At 40.8% G+C, this 12,985-nt stretch overlaps 1 long non-coding RNA gene across 1 annotated transcript in view; it reads right to left on the bottom strand.

Annotated features, from left to right (window-relative positions):
* The window catches only part of LOC113987308, a 226,652-nt gene that overhangs the window by 6,967 nt on the left and 206,700 nt on the right, over window positions 1-12,985 (bottom strand). The window lies entirely within an intron of this gene.

The following is a 12,985-nucleotide window of genomic DNA, read 5'->3' as shown; positions in this document are numbered from 1 at the left end:
CATCATGATTGTCACATTACTGTACTTGTGAAATATCATCTTAAATAGTCATTACGATTTTGCTGCTGGTTTTGCTGCAGTCAGCAGCAGGATTTCCTTTGGTTTTGGTAAGAGGAGGATCAGGTCCCTCCTCTCTCTCTCTCTCTCTCTCTCTGAATTGCAAATGAGTTGTTCACGTGTCAGCTCAGTAACCAGGCAAAGTTCACGGTGCTCAGTTCAAAGCAATGAGATGAAGCTCAAGGCATTTCCCTCACTGTATTTGCCGAGTTCCTCAGGTCTACAAAAGTGTTAGAGTGGTTTAATACAAAATCCATAAGACAAACATTATGCAGCTATGTGTGAACCCCTGTCCAATAAAATCTATTTTTTTCTTTTTTTTTGAGAAAAATACAAAGTAAGTAAAATACTTAGTAAAGAAAAGAAAAGGCTACAAGAAGCTTAGTAAAATCCTATAAATCAGGATGCTGGACAACTTCAGGAAGGGCAATTTAAAATAAATCTGCAGAAGAACACACACAAAGACACACAATCCATAGCTGGAAATGGATCTGGACAAGTGCTGAGGTTTGAACATCCCAGACAGCACTGCAGGACTGGTTTTACGATATCAGATAATGGAAAGGTTTGGCCAAACACTGATTTTTCTTCTCTAGTAATAACAAACCTGTACTGGGGCTTCTGCCGTATTTTCTCCTTGAGTTATTATTCCCCAGGAATGCTATTTGGGAAGGTTAATTGAGAGTTTCAGCTTCACCTGCCCTGAATCATCTTATGGTTGCACCACTCACAGCTGCGAATTCTGTTTTACCTATTATTATCATTTTTTGAGGAGCCAGTTGTTGTGTGTTGGCTTGAACTTGTGAACCAGCTCCAGCCATTTCCTAGGGGGCTTACTTTCTTTTCTTCAGTCTCTCTTCCAAATACTTCTTCCCAGAGATAAGTTTTGGTTCCCATCCAAACCCAAAGAGGAGAACCATAAACTGTCCTGTGGTCCTGCCTCTTGCACAGCCTCAGTGGGGCTCGTGGCCTGTGGATCAGAGGAAAGAATAGATGCAGGTTTGCCTTTTCCTGCTGATTTTCCAATGTTGTGACACTCATCAATGGATCAACCCCACTGCAGCCTTCACTCTGCTGAGGAGTTTTTTGGGGCTTTGGCTTCTTAATATAGACAGGCAATTTCAGTGTGACCACACAGAGGGGAAGTACATGGAATTATAGGTCTCTTTAAAATTGTCAGGAGCAAATATGATCAGATCTGATTCTTGATCTCATTACTGTCTAAAAGATTTGGCTGGCATTTTTAAATGCCATGATTTATGTTCCTCACCTTAACACGGCCCTCAGTGGTGTAAACCGAGTACCTCTATTATTCTCCAGGGCAACTCTAAAGAATCCAATTGGAGAATTTCCACAACACTGTGTCTATAAGAAAATATTAACATGGATTAAGACAAGTTGATAGATTTTAAACCAGGCTATGCAATGAGAACCAGTGAGAATAAATCAAATAACTTTGCCTAACTGCAGAAAGTGTTTGTAAAGCCCTGTAAGGTTTCCATTTCCTAAAGCCACCTGCCATCTCAAATGCCCCTAATCAGTCACAGATGCTGGATACCAACCTGCTAACCCTACGGCTTTGAGAGAAAATATTGCACTTTGTAAACTCATTCTTGGGTATTTCCTTAATTTTTCTTAAACTAAACTTTCATCCCTTATTTTCCACTTAAATGTAATGAGTTAAATCAACTCTGACATTTTGCCCTGCTTACCCTTACAGTTCTGTTTAGCTGCTTTCCTGCCTACTTCTTGAAAACCAGAAGACCTCAGGTTTGGGGTTTTTTGGGTCTTTTTTTGATCATTATAGTATTTTTTTTTCACTCCACATGTCATGATCGCCTTCCTTGGTGTTGAGCAGTCTTATTAAATACAGAATTTTGACTGTTTCTCTAATTCACTGCTGATGGAAAAATGAATGTTTTTCTGTTCTTATGTTTATCTCCATGATGAAGATGTACCAAACACTGAGGTTTTCTGAAGTACTGTAGAAACATTTTTTAACTCCAAAAATAATTATATAAAAAAACCCCAAAACCTGACCAATAAAAGTCTAATCATGAAGAAATAAGAGGCATTTTAGAGGCTTCATCCAGCACCCATTGGAATCAAAATATGGAATTTCACAGATTAGGGAAGGTACCAAAACGGGCCCTGGTGCCAAATACCATTAGAGGCTGTTCACCTGTACTGGTATCTCAAGCAGAACGGGGGGTTGTCTTGGCTCTGGAAGGAGCCATTATTCCACTTTAGCTCGTGAGGACAGGCTGGGAGTGGGACTTGTAGTGAAGGTAGGAAGCAAACTGGATTTTATTAGTCTTCCATCATCTTTAAGAGACCCCTAAACAGATCAGGTTTCAGCCTCTCCTTCCACTCCTGTGTCAACCGTTGGTTCTGTTTTTGCTGGAGGATAAGTTTCATTATATTAATAAGCAACACAAGTGGTTCCAATTGTGGAAGAACCACTCTGAGCTGTCAGAAATGATCAGAGGAGAAGTTTCAGCCTTTCCATGATCACAGCCTCTTCTTCTGGTGCCTCAACTCAGCACTTCCCCAATGCACTTCACATTTTTAGCAGCCACGACAACAATAAAAGGTACCTTTACATTTCAGCAAGGGTAGAGTATTTCAAGGAACTTTATTCCCTGTTCGTGGCTGTACATCAGTGCTTGGAAACTAGACCCTAATGGGAATAATTGGGCTAACATCCAATCTACTGGCTGGGAGACTGGATCTAGACATGCACTTAAATGAAGCTATACATCTTCAGTCTCCTACTGCAGTCAAATTCCAAACACAAACATCTTTAATCATGCCACTAAACCAGTACATTTGTATTTCTTATTACTGATGAAGAGATACTGAGAAAAACTCACAACAAAATTCTCCAAAAGTTGGATCCCTATCTGAAAGTGATCCATTAGTGCTTACCAGCACCAGCAGTAATGCTCAGGAGTTGTCTCCCTCACATCATCAACTTGAAGGAAAGGATTTTAGGTAGACAAAGCAATTAAGAATTCCTACCAGGATGGAAATATTACTAGATTAATTGTGCAGACAGAAAAACGAAGCACAGAAAGTTTTAAATTCATCTGAGTTCAACAAACCGGCCAGACAAGAGAGGAAGGGTCTGATGTTCAACTCCATGCTCCAACCACTGGCGGGAAATCAGGAACAGGAACACATCACTCCTCGTGCTGAGCCAGCTGAAGCTGCTGGGATTTATGCAGGAGCACATCTCCACCAGCACCCACCCCCCAGGCTGCAGGACCAGGATTTTGGTTCACGGATTTACCACCAAAGGACTGAGAATCACTTCCTCCTGACAGGTTCCCCCACCGCCTTGGGAGGAACTGAGAAAGGTTTAGTTTTCAAATTAGACTCACCCAGAACTAGTCACTGAAATGTCATCTGTATGATGGAACAAAAAAAAAAAAAAAAAAGGGGGACAGAAATGTGAAAGGAAATCTTTGTAGCCAGGACTACCTGACTCTCCCACAGTAGGAGACGCAGGAATACTGTTTCATGTCATGGAGATGTAGTTAAAATGCAGACGGCATATCCTTGTTCTCAGAATCTGAGAGGTGTGGCTTGTGCATGTGGACAAGCCACCGTTCCTCCCTTTGATCTATCACTTGATGTAGAGGAAGGCTTTTATGTGTTAGTCCCATATAATGGATAATTTAGTCTGAAACCATTATGAAAAGTATTACATTTTGGGTACATATGCTTCAATTATTCTTGAAAGTACACAGAAATATTTTCTGACATGCACACAGGTTTCAAGTAAAAAAATAAAAAAAGTCGAAACAAACCCAGAGTTTTTGTTTACCATCCAAGCAAATTTGTTCTTCTGAGGCAAGTTTACATGTATTTTAAAAGAATTTTGCCATTTTGTGATTTTTTTTTAAGGTAGATGATAAACAATATATTTGAATATAATAGGGAAAATGTCAGAGCCATCATTCATTAAAATTACCAGTGGTCAAAGAATCATAGAATCATAGACTGGCTTGGGTTGGAAGAGACCTTAAAAATCATATAGTTCCAACCCCCTGCCAGGGACACCTTCCATTAGACCAAGTTCTCCACGCCCTGTCCAACCTGCCTTGAACACTTCCAGGGATGAGGAATCCACAACTTCTCTGGACAACCTTTGCCAGTGCTCCACCACCCTCACAGGGAAGAATTTCTTAGTTATCTAACCTAATTCTGCCCTCTGGCATTTTAAAGCCGTTCTCCAAACCTATCACCTTTTTACAAACAGAGTTGACCAGAGGAAGGCCTGGCAGAGTTACCCATGATCTGCTGACATGAGACATTTTGACAGTGAGCAGAGCTGGAGTATCCCCTTCTCCCTTAGGAATAGTCTGTACTGGTAGGGCATTTTAAGAAGGGTTTCTGAAAGAGGAGGATCTCTGTGTTTGCTTTCTTCCCCAAACATGCTTGCAATGACAGATCCTGGAGATGGTGACAGCTGGACACCAGTCAGAGGTGAATGCTGACAGCAGTGTCACTGATGGCCTCCTGCAGGTCACTGTGCCTTTGTGCCTCAGTTTCCCCATTTCTAAATAAAGCATCCTCATAAAAGGTTGGTTTTTCAATCAGGAAAATTATCTTAGCATTTAATTGGATTCCTTCTATTTTCTTCTACTGAAGAAATGATGCCTGTGGTCCTCACACAGTTAAAAGGATCAAGCCGAGTTGTGGGCTTGATCTCACACCAAGAGACTGTCTGGGTAGAAGTTGTGGCCATGTAAGATCTCTGAACTGATTGTCTAAACCTGGAGCTGTAGCACTGCTATTTCTAATTTAACTAGAGAAAGAATATTGTAGCTTGGAGGTCCTTGGAGCAGGGGACACTATAATGATACATGCTGCTGGTCACTTCATCCCTGCTGTCATCACTGGCCCTCTCACCTTTCCTGGCTGCTGTCCTGGAGGAGGTTGGACCCTGGGACCCACAAGGCTGTGACCAGAGTCTCTTCCAAACCTGATCTCCTGAAGGGGACTGGAAGAGCTGAACAGGCCTGTCTGCACCATCCAACCCTCACCGCCCCGAGCAGTGGTTGGTTACACAGGGGGGTTCAATCGAAGCTGTCAGCCCCAGGTGCTTCCTGAGGCCTGACTCTAATCTGTGCACTGCACAAGGAAGCCCTTTTCCACACATCACCTGAGCTGAGCCACATCTGCAGTGCCCAGGCTGAGCACTGACCCAGCCTGAAACGCAGTCAAATGTACCCCAGATGAAAGGCCTCAAATGACAGGGTACAGAGTGCTGAGGCTTCTTCTGCAGACATCTTGCTGGTTGTTTTAAGGTCTTCTGCCTCTAAGTGGCACCATGCTGGGTGATTGAACACCTGCTAGAATCTGTTCTACCTTTTATTGTAATGATTTCTTACAGAGCTCTGACTTTCCAAACTCTGAACTTTCAAGAGTACTGCCTGAATGTCAGAGCCCTCTTGTCAGAGCCTTCTGGAGTGATGGGCCCAGAACTACAAAATCCCTTTGGAAAGCCACAGCTCTTAAACCATCACTGGGAAAGACTGAACTTGAGTTTTTAGAGAAGGCTGTCACATCCCTGGGATGAGAGGGATTCAAAACACAGACAGGCAGAGCTTCTGCTGGTGTGAACTGCCAGAAGGTTACACTGAATTGTCCCTGTCCATGACTTGGTTTAGGGGTTTGTATTTGCTTAAAGTAATTAGGGCCAGACTGTCTCATATGCAACATCTGCTCAGAAAGCAGAAAACAATTTGGGAGGAGGATAGAGGCTGTCCTGGAATGGATGTGTCCAACCTACACACACACACACACACACACACACACACACACACACACACACACACACACACACACACACTCAGTCTGGGAGTCCTGAAACTGCTGGAGCAAACTGTACTCCTCAAACCAGGCATTCATCAAGAGAAATGTTGTACTTTTTAAACCAGAGGAACGTAATGCCCTCTCAGTGCCATAATGGGTTCATCATGCTAAAATATTCGGATATTCAACCATCTACCGTGAAATCTGCCTTTGCTTTGCTACCTTATGAAACTCACACATTTTGCAGAGTTTGAGGCTGTTTTGCCTCCTTCAAAATGCAGTGATGTTGCCCTGCCCCTACCTCATAAAACACAATCCCCAGTCCAAATTGCACAGCTCACAGCAACAATGACCAAGAGGACTAGAAAAGAGTACACCGAAAGGAAAGTTTTTCTGTATTTGAGGGAAGGTTGTCAAGATAGTAATATAGTACAGTGAGTAGTGAACACTGGGAGATTTATGTGTCAATTCTATGTATGATTTATTTAGATGAATTGCTCTGTATCAATATGTAAAAATCCAATAAATATAACTCCCTATACAAAGGGTTGTTCCACTCCCAATGTTACAGTGGAGAGTTTTGGCAGAAAGTCAGGATGTGCATTAAAAACACACTTTTTGAGAAGTCTAATAAATAAAAGCTCTGAAATATAGTTTCCCACTGAGAAAGGCATTTTAAATCATTTTGATAAAGAACTTAAATTAGGCCTTAAAAGGAGGGGGAAGCTAGGTCCCTGTAACTAATTATTTATAGCTATTTTGAATATAAGAGTCGAAGAAAGCCGGTCTCCATCCCCCATTTTCTGCCACAATAAATGGGAAAGAAAAAGCCATTCTCTGCTCTCTCCCCCAACCAAATTAAAAGTGTTGAGGGGGGGAGAAACAGAATCAAAATGGGGAACATGCACGTGAACAACAAACTTCAGAAGTCCTGAAAAAAATCCTGCACATTTTCTGCCAAAATCAAAGATATGAGCCGATGAGCCTTCAGTTCTCCTCTGCCTTACTCAAGAGAGCTAGGCTGTTAACTCACTGTAGCACCCCAAAGAGGGAATATACTGTATTTGTTAAACAGCAGCGGGAATGTTTTTGGAAGTGAGTAAACATCTGAATAGCTTCAGTCTTCCTGAAAGTCAAAGCAATTTAGAGGCTGCACAGCAGTTGAAACTGCTGGGGACTTCAGCTTCTAAGTCACTTTGGTGCTTCTGAGTATGTTACCCCGAAAGTATAGCTGACATTCTGCATGTGTGGAGCACCCAATGGCCCTGCCCTGGAGGATTTATGGTTTGGGGACCTGCTACCACTCACAGCAGAACCAGTGGGGTTTGAAGAAGTGTTGGTGTGAGAGTGTCTGTGGTTGGATCCCGTGCTGGATCTCACTCCAAGCAAAGTGAGTCCAGTTTGTAAGGCAAGAGGCTCAGCATAGGATGGCTGAGGGATGAGAGACCCATGCTCAAAAGCACAGTGCCTGTGCTGAAGATTCCTGCTGTTATGGTTCCTACCGAGGTTACCGAGTTATTAATCTCTGACAGACATCCAGAATTCCCCTCCCTGTTCTCAGCAGATGCTTCATCTCATACTCCTTTCTGCTGCCAGGCATGGGCATCTCTCAAGACTCTGCACAAGGAGCCCTTCATTCTCCTCTGCTCCATTGGGAATGCTTCCCTCTGAGCTTAAGCTCATCCCTCTCTTTAAATCTGACCTTCACATCTGTTTTGTTGAAGGACTCAGTGAGGTTTTCTACAGAACTTGCAGAACCAGGAGGTCTCTAAGAGGTGGCACTTTGATAAAGAAGGAAAATATGTGCCTTAGAAATTAAGAGAGGCACTTTTGATCCAGAGTTTAACAGAGGTGGCTTGAGCCTACATTTTGTTTTGCTGTGTGAGCATTACTTCATGGGACACACGAACACACCTTTCATTGATGAGGACCAGTCACATGCCAAAGTATTTTAGTGTCTTCCAAGACCCACTTCCACACCAGATGAGTCTGCTCAGACTTCCAAACTCTGCTGGCTTCCAGTCCTGATGAACACCACCAGACACGTCCTCTAAGGTCAGAAATGGCAGAAGAGCTCAACCATGAAGCATCAGTGCCCAGTTTTTACATCCAAAGCCAACACAGAAATATGTGGCCAGGTTTTTAAAAGGACTCAACAGCTTGAGGGCTTTGTTGAATGTCTGTCTGTAAACAATGGGATCTGCAGGATGCAGCTCTGGAAATCTGGCCCAGGCTCAAAAAGCTGGCCATGGGCTCCACTGAAAATATTGTCCTATATGATCCCGGGAGAAAGAGAGAGACAGAGGCTGATAGCACAAAAAGCAAAAGTGTTCAGCTGCAACAACAGACAGCAGGACTTTGCTACCAGCTCAAAGTGGATTTCAGATTTCTCCCAACCCACCAAAAATAAAAGTTCCCGAACAGTCTGAAAGCCCAAAAAATAAGACAAAAAAAGAAGTGGAAATTTGAATTTAAATTGAAACTTAAGCATTAAAAAACTTAAAAAAAAAATTTGTTGCTGTCATGAAAACTTAAAGTCAGGCTTCTGACATTTTAAACTTAATAACCAAAACCATCAGCCATAATGATTTCTCCATCTGATTCAGCATTAATATTCAGACAAATGCCAGGGGCTGTCACTTCCCATATTAAGGCAATCCACATTCGTTTGCATCCAGAACACCTATGGATGTTGTTTGTCTAATGAAAAAACTGTAGTTTTTAAGCTGAAATGAAAGAAAGGAAAGAGGTAGAATAAGGCAGCTGAGTGTCTTTGGAAAATCATCAAAATGCATTTTCTTTTAAATGCCTGAAAAGGATCTGATTATTGAGGGATCCTTTCCTTTTCACTTCATTATCGTTACATTTTGAGTGCTGGGTTATCTAATTACTGGTCTAGAATTGGAAACTTCATTTCCATGCATGAAGGTGTAAGGACTGGCTTGTCTGGCTCAGCAGTCAGTACTCAAAGAGCTGTAAAGAGCAGTCAGGAAGACTGCGGCACAAGAGGAAATCCTCAGTAGAATTCAAGTGCTTTACGTCTGTCATAAACACACTTCCCGATCAAATTAAAGGAATTTCTTTTAACTCTATTCACAGTCTCCAAATATTCGGCTCAACGAGCTGCCTGAGATCTTAGTCATTCTAAGAAATGAATCATATTCCCCTTGTCATCTGGCTGTTCTCTGCTGACTGCTAATTCATGGTATATTGATTTTAAGACTCTGTTAACACATTATATTTTCATGCTAAGCCAGGAAAGCTTTTCTTGCTGAAAAATTATGCCCCATCCTCGTTCCTCACAGTATTCTGTTTTGTTCCTCCTCCGTTATTTAGAATGATTGATCAACACAATTTAATCAGCTTTAAATGATCCAGGGAATTGTTCCATGCTATTGTACCACCTACATTGTTTTCTACCAGTATTAACACCACAGCATGATTTCTGCATATTAGACTCGTGTGTTTGCCTATTGATGCAAGATTTTAAGAGCCCAAATAATAGTTGGGGTAACATGCTGGGGTCCAGTAGAATTGTGTTACAGAGATTTTGGAAATCAATTGCTCACAGAAATAATTTGCTGGAAGAATTTAAGACAAAAGATCGTTAGAATGATATGAATATTTTTTAACATTCATTCAAAACAGGTCAAGACTTTTAAAAACACCTGTGAATATCTATGCTGCTACAGCTGGTGATTAAAATTTATAATGAATTAGATAATAAATATTTTGTTTGCTTAATTTCAAATGTCGTTAGCAGTGAGGTCTCTCATTGGACTAGTACAAAACTGCTGTTGGCAAAAATCTAAGTACAAAACACAAAGGCTTCATGTTTCAGATGCTTATAAAACTTAATTCTCCTGAGCAACACCACTAATTTGGCTTAAAGATTATACATAAATATTTTTGGCATGTAATGAGACCACAACTTTGCTTTTATTTAAATGTTTCTAACAGGCATAAGATCTTTGTAACTTCAAAATAAAGTAGTTTCACTTAAACAGAAGTTATTTAAACTTTCAATAAATTTGCAATTCTTTGAGAACTTTTCTATTCTTACCAAAATTTTCGAGAAACAAGAACAAAAATTATTTAATTTCATAAAAATGGATATATAAGTGTATTTTCCCCCTCTATTCAATCTTTAATGCATTATTCTGCAAAAGTATTTTGGTGGGTTTTCTTGACTTGCAGACACTTGGTATATCAAGTGCTGGTTGCAAATATAGTGTAGGTGACATCAATTTTGCTTCTGAGTATCTCTCGGAGGAAATACATTCATAAAACATACCTTTCTAGTAGAGATGATCATTTTATATAAGAAGTTTCTTAGTAGCAAAAAAGTTAGAGTAGGAACTGGAACTCTATTGATGAACTGTATCAAGCACAAAGCTATTTAAGACTAACGAACCACAAGAAAGGATCCAGTCATTAGCACACAAATAAAAGTGCAATTTAGATTTAAATGTATAATTAAAAGTATATACACATACTCATGTTTTTAAAACTCGTCATATGTTGAACATATATACTTCACCTGCTCTGGTGGGGAAGAAACAACATACAAATATAAATGTAAGGCTTGTTCTGTGTGGTATGAGACACATGAAAGGTAAGTTTGAGTCCAGGAATGATAAAGTATGTCTGGGATCTAAATGAAGCTGTACCAGAGCCCCCCCCCTAAATTATAGGTTTGGGGAGATTTTTTTTTTTTTGTATCACAGGATTTTTTTGTATCACACACTGGATGCAAAATCCATTTGCATGGATACATGAAGTATATAAAAGAAAAAAATAGCAATCATAATTTATCAGTAATAAGTACAATCAAGCAACATCCAACATGAAAATGGAGGAAGCTGAGAAAATAAACCTACTTATATGGTGTATTATGTAAGTAACACATAATACATAAAAACTCCAATTTAGGTTTTACCCAGTAATGTAAATGGTAACATAAACCTACTATTGAGGGTAGTTTACTCTACAATTTTGGCTGAGAAATGTGCTGATGGGTAACTCAGCCTTACCATTAAGCTGCAGTTTATTAAACATTTGTATCTGAGACATGAATAGAGTGGAGGATTAAATTAGAGGATCACTTACTGCTAAGACTAACACTTCAGTCAATGCAAGATTTTGTCCATTCAACACACCTTACAAAGAACAGACCCAATTCTGCTTTCAATTACTGGGGTGCAACTTTGACTGAAGTCAACAGATGTTGCACCTCAGTAACTGTTAGCAGGGCTGCACACTGAATAAAAGCCTGGGAGAAAAACTCTCTGATGGAAACATTTTTGATGGAAACCTGATTTTTCAAATAAAGGAAAGTTTAGTGAACAGTGTGTCTCACAGAAAAAAAACCCCCTTATTTTTATCAAATACTTTACTGCTGAAAACTTGAACCATTTAGTTTTCCTTTTTCTTGTTTTTTAATCATAGGTTAGGACTGTTTTTGAGGAAAGAAGTCTAATAATTTGACAATGGAACAAGACTATCTATGGATTGAAAAGACAAAGCCATACTGAGAGTGCCAAGAAATGGAGATAGGAAGTGAAGTGAGGGGATGAAAAGCTGGTATCCTTCTGAAAGGTTCTCATGAATTCTCAGTTTAATATTTTAGTTCCTTAGACAGAGGGATCAGATCTAGAGAGGTCCATGGCTTTCAACATGGTGGTGTGCAAGGAATTAATTAACAGGAATGAACTGAAGCATGGTCTGGGCATTTTCAGGTGGTGGGTTTGTTGCCTTGTCACCAACAAAACAGTGGCTGACAGAAAGAAACTACAGTAGTATTTCAGTTCTCATACACTGGACAAAACACAGGGATAGGGCTCCAAAAGGGAGGGAAATTAAGCCTCCATAAATTGAGCAATTTCCCAGGGTGTAAATCCAAGCAGGGGTTTCAGGAAGCAGAACGTGTGAAATAAGACAGGTGTCTATCCCTGGCCGAGGCAGTCTGGAAGTGTTTAGTGCATTCCATAAGGATTGCCTTGCCTACTTCAGAGCTGCTGGGAGAGAAGCAAGTATCCTGAGAGAAAACCAGAGGAAAAACAACTGCTTTGCTCACAACAGCACAGAACCTCCTGGAAGGTCAGCTCGGTGCTTTGGGCCATAAAGGAGAAACATGAGTGAGACCATAAACTTCACTTTCATGGGGAGTCCAGAGAGTCCTGTGAAGTCAACAGGACTATTTTGAGGATGAAGAATCACTCACATCAAATAAAAAATTCAGGATTGGGCCATAAAGCATGGAAAATATATTGCATCATGAAATGCAAGTCAGCACTGCAATGATACAGCCATTACTCATGTGTATGCTGGACATCTCTGCTCCAGGAACAAACCTAATCTTCCATGCTTGGGAAGGATTATTGGAAACAGAACCCCTACTGTGGATAGCTGGGGTTGGACTTTGACAGCTCAGCTCCTTTCCAGCTAAGAGATCTGGGAAGTTATTTGGGATAGCTCTGTGGCCAGGCTCCCATGAGTCTCTCCACTGGATCAACGTGCCATGGCATCATCTGCTTGGGCCGTTGCAGGTGCTGTGTGATGAGGCCAAGTGCTCGTTCTGGTGGACAGGCGGAAGATGGCACAGAGTCCTAGACCAAAAAGGACTTTTAGTGTGCCAGGAATGGTAAATTAAGATATTTAATGCCCAAGGCTGGACAGCGAATCAAGAGCTTTACTCTAGAGGACTCATTTTTATTAGTTACATATTAAGATTTCTGGGAGAAAGGAACATATTTGTTAATTTCTACTCCTCTCATATCCAAAAGCCTCAGAGAAGAGATCCCCTAATGTTTTAGTCATTGTGAAATATGTATAAAAAGAATGGCCACTGCACAGACCTTGCCTGCTATTTTTAAGGCAGGGTACTGAAGCGAGGGTGGGTTAGACAGACTGTGAAAGGGGGGAGGAAGGGAAGGAGAAAGGTTAAATAGCAGTAGGAAACACGGCTAGAAAGGCCTATTTGCACAACTGATGGTTGTGAGCCGTTAGATTATGCTGACAGTGTATTAATCATATGTTACAGCCATATGCACACACACTGATAAATTTATATTTGTCTGCCTATAAATGAACATTAGATGTAAAT

The sequence above is a fragment of the Pipra filicauda genome, unplaced genomic scaffold (assembly GCF_003945595.2).
Source record: "Pipra filicauda isolate LSUMZ 115617 unplaced genomic scaffold, ASM394559v2 scaffold44_size3831614_pilon, whole genome shotgun sequence".
NCBI classification, from domain to species: Eukaryota; Metazoa; Chordata; class Aves; order Passeriformes; family Pipridae; genus Pipra; species Pipra filicauda.
Note: the sequence above shows the minus strand (reverse complement) of the source record. Positions and strands in the feature narration are given on the sequence as shown.